The sequence below is a fragment of the Cryptomeria japonica genome, chromosome 3 (assembly GCF_030272615.1).
Source record: "Cryptomeria japonica chromosome 3, Sugi_1.0, whole genome shotgun sequence".
Taxonomy (NCBI): Eukaryota; Viridiplantae; Streptophyta; class Pinopsida; order Cupressales; family Cupressaceae; genus Cryptomeria; species Cryptomeria japonica.
The window spans coordinates 5,497,629-5,508,649 of record NC_081407.1 but is presented as its reverse complement, the minus strand read 5'-3'; positions in this window follow the sequence as shown (position 1 = coordinate 5,508,649).

Below are 11,021 nucleotides of genomic sequence, written 5' to 3'. Positions count from 1 at the left end.
TAGTAGGGTCCATCTCAATGTGAATGTGTGAAAATTGCTAAAATATTATCTAAATTAAAATAATAAACTTATGTGTTGAACACTACGATCATTAACAAGTGTAGGAGGGTATAGGTTATCCTTAAGAATTGGTAAGTTCTATTATTCTTGAAATAAAGGCATGATAAACTTTGCCTTTAAGTGGCTATGAATGAGTCAACAAAACTTGTACATATATTTTATTGACCATGTTGAGTTAAGCCACTAGGATTTCATGGTGTGAACAACTCTTAATTTAGGTAGGGAAAACCTACTTGCTCTATATATGTACCTAATTTATCCTAATATTAGGACAAAGTTATTTATTAATTTATAACTAATTGTGGACAATCAACAATAAAGTATTATTGAATATCATTGGGCATTTTTCTCTGTCATTTTGGTTGATAAATGCATGATAAGACTAATGATTGGTAATATGCAAAATGTTGTATACTTAGAGTTAGACCATTGTTTACTATCATTGTCATGAGTTTGTCTTTTATTAATAAATAATGTGTTCTCAAATAACATTTGAATCAAGTGAATGGACTATATTACTTTATAAATTAGTATTATTATGCAATATGTTGAGTAGCCACCAACTCATGTTTGTTAATCATGTGTCAGTAACTTGAGCTCAAAATGTATAGGTTTGTGGATCACTATATGTGATATATATCTAGGATCACTTCACTAGTATTTGTGAACCCTTGTGACATGTGGATTATGTCTACTTAACTATAAGATGGGCCGACAAATAGCTAGTTGTCACAAGTATCATGTAAGTGATGGATGCTAAGTGCTATGTTTTTTTTTAATGATTAGTCAACTTTCACCAATAGCACAGAGGTGAAGGATGTGAAGAGTTATTTATGATATAATATAGGTGCAGTCTAGTTGGTTGTCACTAGTACTATGTAGGTTATGGATGCTAGGGGTTAACCATCATATATTAGGCTCTAGTTGGCTATCATCAATAGCATAGAGGTGATAGATTATAGGAGCTCCTCATAGTATATAGGCCTTCACTAGTCTTTCCATTACCATCCAAGTGTAGATGTTAGGAGCTACTCCATACTACATTGGATCGAATTTCACCAATGACACGAAGGCAATAGATCTTAGGATCCGCCAACTCAAAAGGTTTAATAGGATGTGGAAATCTTATTAATGGCCTTTTATGGGATCTTTGTTGTTACACTTTCTCCTTATTTGATGATGATTGAAAATAGTATCAGATGCCTGTGGGTAAGTACAATTATTTTCAAGCATGCTCATGTTGTGGGATAGGCCTTACATTATCATTTGGACACCAAAATGTCACCATGAAATTGTACAGATAATGTTTTTTTGTTTTGTAGTGTAAAATTTTGATTGCATATTAGATTTAATAAGATTTTGAGTGAATTTTTAAATTTTAAGGAGTTGATAATGCACCACCAATTGATCACCATCAAAACCTTGTTGAAGAACAAATCATAACAAAACCCTCCAATAATGCATCAACATCTTATGGGACTAACAAAAATATAATAAATTAAATATAAAACAAGAGAGAACTTGAGGGAATAGTTGGAAATTTGAGAGATCGAGCATCAACAGACTCGTTAGGTCTACCCTTGTAACCTGAATAAAATCTATTGTCTCTCACATAGTATCATGAATGAGAAAATAAAAAATTTGACAAACAAGAGGGAAAACATAGAGATAATTTTATGCAAACAAGTTCTTTTAGATAAAATAAAATAAATTTACTTATTTGTATTGTTCATTACCCCACAAACCAATGCACCCATAAAACCACACTTGCAAGAGGTTCATTATTGATTAGTGTCACCACCAAATATTTGGATAGGTGGTGGGTGGTTTTTGACAATCCTCTATACAATAACAATGAGGTCCCACAATAAATTTTAGGAAACTCTATTATAATTTTATCCTCAATGAAATCCCAAACAAGAGTTCTAGGGTAGTGGCGGGGGCTTCACATGGGATAAAATGGGGATACAATGTTCTCAAAGACAAGTATCGAGATCCCTAGCTAGACCAGAGTTTGAGCATGCCACTATTTCTTCCATTGTGAAGGAGGGTGTTGAGGTCAGGACCCTAGATTTTGTTAGCTCACTAACTAAAACTCCTATACAACACATTAGGCATCTAGTAGAACATGGTGATGTTGGCATGTCTTCTATTTCTTGATGTACACCTCACCTATGTCAAAACTACATATCTCTTTGTGTTTATGGGTTTGAAGATGATGAGGATGCACATGACCAACATGAGGACACATCTATTTTGGATCGGTTGGTCATGAGAGATGAGTTGTTGAATCAAACATATCACATTGATAGTTAGGTAAGTTTGAACAAGGTCAAATTAAACTTATTATATTTCATTTTGAAATGTAAGATTAACTACATTGTTAGATTGATAATTAAATTTAAGGGTCATTGTAATGCATGATTTTTTTTTGTTGAAGTAATAAAGTGTCATCATGCATGATATCTGCAAGTATAATGTTCAAACCTCAAGATTAGATCAAACTGTTGATAATCGACGACACACAAGCAAAAGAAAAAACACTCACAACTAAAAATGTACAAGGGAAAAGGCCTCCCAAACCCTAGGACAAGGTTTAAGAGGTTTTAAGGGTCACACATGACCATCCCCAAAGTTACCAAGCTCAATACAACAACAAGAGAAACTTCTATGTCTTAGGTGTCATGAATTGGCTTCGATAAACCCAAATCGCAAATGGATGCCCTTGACACCATCCAAACTCACTTAAAAACCACTCAAGACCCCTTGAAGGGTTCCTTGGCATCGCTAGCTGTCAAAAACATCTCCAAGCTGAATGATAATGCACAAACTTCCAAACTTGAAATTGGTGTCATATTTGGACACTAGCACAGTGTGTTAGTGTCCTCCACCCATGCTAGTGTCCTTAAAATACATTAGTGTCCCTAAGACTGGTAATCCACACTGATGTCTCTGAGATGCACATTCATCCATAACCAGAGAGCTTCTCGATCGGACTATATGAAACCCCAAACACCCTAAACCCCTTAGTGAAGTCAAAATATCTCTATGACACCTTAGATGAGAGAATTTGATGAAAAGGTGTATAATTGAGACAAGCTTAGTAACACCAAGTCACTGGATCACACCTACAAAATGATGCGAAGTTCGGGTGGACTCAAAATGCTACCACTTCATCCAAAACTCCCTAAACCATAACAGAAACTTGAGGGAGTCCAATACAAGTAGAAACCACAATTGGACCTCAAGGGCGCCCATTAAAGTGTCCCAAACAAGCCTGGATCGTCTCCAAATATCTTAAATCACTCTAAATCAATCAATAACTCATGAACAATCAAGGAGATGACTAAATCAACTTCCAAAACTATTTGAATATCATCTACATTCATTTTAAAGAACCAAAATAATTGTTCCTATGATATCAACATGATACCTCTAGAATAAAGAAACATACAAGATCATGCTTGTGGTCGATTCCAACACTAGTCCACATAATGATACACCAATTTATTACATTGCTACAGATTACAATCAACTCCTCTTGGAGAAATCAACATACAAGTCATCCATGATTACAACTAGCAAAAATGAGAGAATGAGAAGAGCAAGTGTTGAGGAAGGATGAAGAACATCTTCAAGCCACTCACAATCCAAGTCCTTTGGTCCCCAACTAGGGCTAGCAATTTCATCTGACCATATGGAACCCTTAGGTCCACCTCATTGTGCTCATGGAGATACTCACATGGCCCAAACAATTATACACACAACAAGGGGAGTAATAAGCTCATATAAGAGAAAACATGGAGCAAAACTCAACATGAAGCACAACAACAATGTAAGAATCATAATGTCGCAACAAGGCTAAAACACCAACAATGCATCACTTACAACATAGAGAAACATTCAAATAAGAATAGGTTCTGGAGAAATAATAAGAAATATCAAAAGGGACGAAGCATCCTCATATGGAAACAATGAAATCAAGGAGGCACCATCAATAGAAACATCAAACTTGCCATTTATCATATATCACATCAAGATAAATCAATTGCTCAATAAAAATAATTTCATGAGGCACTACTCACATCTACATGGCTAGGAACATAGAGAACAAGAGCAGGGAATGTCATCGTGTAGCTCGAAGGGATGATTCATGTGGAACTGAGTTTTCCCCTCTTACAAATGAGGAGACTCGATCATGCTAGATCAATGCCCCAGAAATGGTCAAGTCTTCCCAACTCATCCTTAGTCTATATGAGCACTCAAGGCATGAGAGGGACATCCACTTAATCTTACTTAATGTGTTATCCCAACCCAAGCTTTAATTGATGTTTTCACTTTCTTACTAAAATGCCAAATAGGTTATCTCGGAGGCCCCTTTGTGCCCCAACCCCCATTAGACACCATTCCCATCATTGACTATATTACTTGTCCTAAGCTCCAAAAATATAAACATGAAACCAAATGATAGAGATACCAATATGAAAGACAATTACTTTCCTCAAGTGAGCCTAAAAATCCTCAATATACATCTAATAATCATATTTATATTGCCATTTTCACATACAACTGTAGGATACTCAGTTGGCCATAATGCCAATAAAATGGATTCAAATCAATCCAATAATATAATTTACTCATATAATATCATGATTCCACAAAATAAAGTCACATTTAAAACAACAAATTCCAACTTTCATCAAATGCACAATTTGGCTAAAAACCTATCATGGAAGCCATCTACCATTGATGGACCTCCAAAAAGCTTCAAAATTAAAACTTAATGAATAAAAAATATAAGGAAACCCATTGATCTATAACTATAAAAAAACTCAAAAAATGCAATAAAATTCACATTTCATGTATCCATAAAAATTTAGGCAGATTTTTCCCATATCAACCATAGTTTTCAAATTTTAAACAAGAAATCCAAATAACTTATTAAAAATCTAAATTGAAACAATGGAAGTGTTCTAAATCATCTTATAAACCATTTCCAACAAGAACAAGATTTAAACACTTAAATTGAATAAAAATGGAGAAAACAAGAATTCATACCTTCAACTTGGAGAAAACTTCATAATGGAAGAGAAATTTGCACACACCAAGAGAGGCTATGAAATTCAGACAACTTGTAGATCTCACCAACACAAATCAAACAAGCCCCTACCTAATAAATTCTTCTGAGAAAATCCCTCCTAATAAACAATCCAAATTTTCATTGTAGGGTTTTTCTTTGAGAGCAAAATTTGGGAAAATAGACTAAGTGTCAAAAATCAACACTTTTCCCATATAAAACCCAATTCACTTTTTGAAATAAATAAATAATTAAAAAAAAAAATTCCACATTCATAAACATGCCCCAATAAATTGCATATAATAAAATAAGCATAAATCAACTCCGTAAAAATATTCCAAAAACATCAAATAACCATTAAACAATTAAAAGTAATATCAACATAAGAAAAAATTAAAAATTTAATTTAAACTCTCGGGAAGTATAAATTTAATCCCAAAAGTCACCCACATGCCCAATTGGGCAAACGCCAGTTAAAACAACTATTTGTAAGGCATATTTCATAATTAAATGTTAAATTAGCTCAACAATATTAAAATGCCATTAATATATGCACATTAAATGATGACAATTCATATATGACCAACTATGCACAAACAATCTTTAAGGGTCTACCACAAATATGCATAAGGGTAACCAAGCTTTACCAAACTGGTAACCAAAGGTGTAAATAAATGAAATTAACGAAAAATCATCCAAAATAGGAACGATGGCTATGGCTAGGTATCATTAGTGACAAGTGTGCTATCTCCTGTAACCACAAACAAAGATATAGGCACACTCAAACCTATGGAGATAGGTGGAGTCCATGCCATAGACCGATAGTCACTAAAATATTCACACATCAAGTGTACCTTCTCATACGTGTGTGTAATCATTGGAAGGGGATTTTAACACCGCATGCATTCTCATATGTTTGAATGATGTGATATCATCCCTTTCATGTCTAATCATTAATTAAAGAACAATAACAATATTCTCATCTAATTAACTACATTAATTAACAACATCAAAATTATTTCTTTACAAAAATAAACATATAATTATTCCCCAAACTGTCAGCGTCATAACATCATCTTCATCATAACCATCCACTGAATCCAACATTAATAAAATTGTAAAATAATGTTATGTATATTTTTAACCATTAAACATTTGTAAAATAATGTTATGTATATTTTTTGGTAATTCAATAAAATTGTTTCTGTAGACACCTAAAAATGTTTCATTAATCACACACTAATTATTCATCCTGATTAATTAAGTAATTCTTTAATTATTTAATTAAGCTAATTATTTTTCTGAATTAACTCAATCATCACCCTTCAACAATATTAATCATTCAATTTCCATCCTTTAATCAATTTATCATTTAACCCTCTTTCAAATATTAATTAAATATTAATTGTTTAATTAATTTTCTTAGTTAAATAATCTATTAATTTAATTAATTCTATTTCTAAAGATTAAATAATTTTATTTAAATTATTTAATTCATTCATTCATTCCTCCAATTGCCCAAATTTGAATTTTAGTAAATCTGACATTCCAATTAATTTCATTTCTCCCAAATTAACATTTCACCAAATCTGAATTTCAATGAATTTCAGTAAATCTCATGTGCATTTTAGCATTCGAAAATTAAAATTAAAATTAAAATTAAAATGAAAATAAATTTCAATTCAATCTCCTACAACATATGTTGAAAATCATAACTAGTTCATCAAATCAGTTAACTAATTAGTTAACTCTCCAATCTCCCCTTTTCACTCCAAATCACCTTTTCTGACTAATTAATCAATTTAGTCTTCTCCTCAATTGATGCAGGAGCATACCCAGTCGATGAGCAATCTTGCATCAACCAAAAATATTTCCTTCGAGTTTTGTTCTTGTTTAGTTCTTTATGCAGTTTTTTTGTGTTCTTACCGATTGGAACTAGTAGTTGCTTGTTTTTCGTGGTAGATCTTATTTTCGTTTTCCAAGCTTGTTCGTGGGATTAATTTCAGATTTTCAATTCATTTGGGTTCTTTTCTGGTCAATTATCGCTTTTGGTTGACTATTTTTAGGTTCTGGGACAGTTCGTATGCTTATGAGTTGGTTTTCCTTCATTACCGATGCGATTCTTCGCATGTGGATCTATTGTGGGTCTTGTTTCAATGCTCTTTGGCATGTGGCCGACCTTCCTATTGAACCGCATCTCTTGGTTGTTATTTTCTGGAAAGATTTCTTTAATTCTTAGGGCCGACCTAGTTACGCGTTTCATTTTCCTGCATTGGTAAATGTAATCTTATGGGGCCGACCCGAATATGTTCCAGTGGGTATAAATATGATGTTATGTAATCATTTGTAGGGGCAGAGGAAGTAGAATTGAGAATAAGGATTGGGAATAGCATTTTGTGATCTGGTTGACTCTTAGAGTCCCGAATTGGATTGTAATCTGATTGGATAGCCCTGCATGTAACTGGTTAATTGCCGGATTTTCTTTGATGATTATATGATGATAGCCGGATGATTTCCTGAAGTTCTAAAGCAATAATATGATCTGTTTTATGCAATCTTGTTATGTTTTTTGGCTGCTTTTGTTGTGTTACTCTTGCTGCATAAGTTGGTTTGATTCTCTTTGAGGGTTTTACCAGTTTATGGCTGCATCATCAATCAATCTATACAACTGGCTAATCTATTCGGTCCACTAATCAATCAAATGAGTTAACAAATCAATCTATCATGTCAACAAATCAATCAATTCACTTAACTGATCAATCAAAATCAATGAACTATCAATCAACACTTCAGTTTAATTTCTCACCCAATCCGTCTCAAAAAAACTATAAATACAAAGATCATTTTCTCAATTCAATCTAGAATCGCAAAAATTATAATCTTCAAAGCAATTGTCTATCTAATGCAAGAATCCAATGCAAACACTTGAGAGCCACCTACATACATAATTCAGAGAAGAGCAATGGAAGCCTTGTGAACATCAATTGAGGGAGTTTAAATTAGATTTCATTTTTCATTATTCAGTTGATTTAGAATTATTTCATTGTCATTTAGGAGTATTTCTAATTAGATTAGAGTTTGTGATTTGCTCTTATAATCTGATTATGCTATTTATGATTGAATTTACCCCTAAGAAAACAGTTTCACTTTTAGATTTTGAGTTCATTTGATACTCCTAGTATTCATATCACAATGGAAACATGGTGTTGTTGAAGAAGTATCATCTTTGATGTCTTTGATAGAGGTATGAGCTAGATTAGTAAAATTACATATTATATTTGTTGTTTTATGCTAGTTTATTAGTGAAAAATTTTAATGATATTCATTTGTAGTTTAATTTGTATCTTGATTCTTGTCATAGGGCTTCACAACTCTAAATCATGAACATGCCCCTAGTACATATGAAGAGGTGCACAAATTGATTCAAAGATATTATCAATATGTAGTATTTGATTATTTTGTTATATGCAATTCTATAATTTAATTTCTATATATTAATGTGTAATACTTTTTATGGTATTAGATGGAGATTTAAGAAAGTTTAGAGAGGGGGCCAAGTCGGGGGGTTTAAAAGAAACAATTATTGTATGCATCTCCATCCACTTGAAAGCATTAGAAGGAAACTTATGATCTTCTTCCTTCCCTTAGAAGTATGTGGACTACATTAGGGTCCTTTGTTTGTATGCCTCTATGGTAGTTTTGTATTACAGACATGTGAAATTAAATGCCAATATCAAATTGTTGCAACTTTATATAGAATTTTTGTACATAAATTGTACTTTTACTAACATATAACATTGTATAACTATATGACTTTTTGATTAACTCAAACTTGTTTTTACCAATGCTATCAATATTTCTATAAATGATTAATTGTTTAAATGAATAATTATACAAGTAATGGAAATGTTTTGATTTGAGTTATTGAATAAATTCTTTATTTTTTCTTTAATGTTGTCTAGTGAGTTAGATCCTAGTTTGAGTCCTAGTTGGTAACTTTGTCTTGTTCATGTAGAGGCTTGATTAGATAGCACGGAGTGAGTTTGTGAATTTATTGACTTACTTTTATTTTGAGGGATAAGTGCACAAAGATGGTGGTCAAAAAGGGGGTATAAGTGGACACTTTTTTTCTGAAATCAGGTGAACCTGAACTTGAGGCAAAATTTGAAAGTCATCCACTCAAGATGTGAAGATAATCAAAGAACAAATATTGTAGTACTCTGAATCTAGTTTCCAAACTACTAAAATTTTTCAAAATTGGATAAGATTAAGGGGGTCAAATCCTCCGCGCACGAAAACTGACCCTATTTTTTTTATGAAAAACATAACATAGTGTCTGACGTGCGCATCAAAAAAGTCATAGTTAGATTTAGTATTTTGACAAATCCTTTGGCAGAAAGATAGTTACGAGTGAGCACTAGAAGATGTGTATTTTTTTATAATTTTTTGTTGAGTATTTTTTTTTTTATGATTTTTCCAATCGAGCACATCCTAAAAATTCGGTACCTGTTCGTGCGCGAAGCATAAGTTGTACTAAACAAATCGAAAATACAATTTATTTTTTTAAATTGTAAAGAATCAAGTGCACTGCAATAATATATATTTATTTTAAAATTTGGATAAGTATATCAAAAGTTATTCAAACAATGGTGCACCTATGTCTGTGAGAACTATGGAGACACTAGTAAAAGAAATTCAATAATAATATGTTATTGTTGTTCAAATTGAAAACAAAATTATATGGTTGGAAAGCTCAGAAGGGGGGTGAAAAATATGGTGGCAATTTTAGAAATACCCACTTAATGAAGTGTAAACCTGATGATGGACAAAGTCGATAAACCAAGTTGATAAAATAAAACACGTCAAAAATGAGAGAAATGGAGGGAAATCAAACTTCCAATCCGTAGCTTTGTCATCCAAGCCTATTTCCAAGCCTAAACAGTCAAAAGCGCGTACGGGGTACTTATGGTTTAAAAAGCGTGTACGGGGTACTTATAGTGTAAGCAACGCGTACGCGCTTGTTTCCCTATAAACAACGCATACGTGCTATTGTATAATATGATATTCTATGTATAATATGTATATATACATCTAATATATGTAATATATAATGTGTATAATATGACATTGCATATATAATATGTTTATATACATATAATATATGTATATATATATATAATATATTAAACATATATATACACATGTAAGTGTATTGTATCTCCCTCTCAAATGCATACAAGGTCTCTCTCTCTCTCTCTCTCTCTCTCTCTCTCTCTCTCTCTCTCTCTCTCTCTCTCTCTCTCTCTCTCTCTTTCTCTTCTTCTCTCTCTCCATACCCCACTGCAACTATGTCTGCACATCTATAGAAGTAAGTGAATTTATTTCTTGTCTGCAACTTCCTCTTTGATTTTTATCATTTATCCTCTCCTAAAAAAATTGACTGATGGATTTTTTGTGTGTATATTGAATAGGAGGAATAGGGTTTGAAATTGAACCACAGGTCTATTACCATGACAAACAAGGAAACCTGCAGCAATATTCTTCTCGAATGTGTTTTTTAATGAGCAGAGCATATGTGGAAAATAGTGTCAACAAAGCAACATGATGAGTCAGAGTACCTGCAATATGTTTTTTCAAAAGCAAACAACAGGTAGGAAGAGAAAGAGGGAGAGTAACACAGATGATGTCCTGTAGAATGATAGTGGTGGGTATGCGAGAGTTCCCATGTTGTTACACATCACCTGTCACCTAAAGAAATTAAAGTTTGTTTTATGCATGGCAGTGGTAGTATATGATGATCATCACTTGTCAAACAGCTTGGAACGGTTACATACCCATGAAAGAAATCAAGTGTGTAATTCCTATAGTCACAATCGAGATTAGT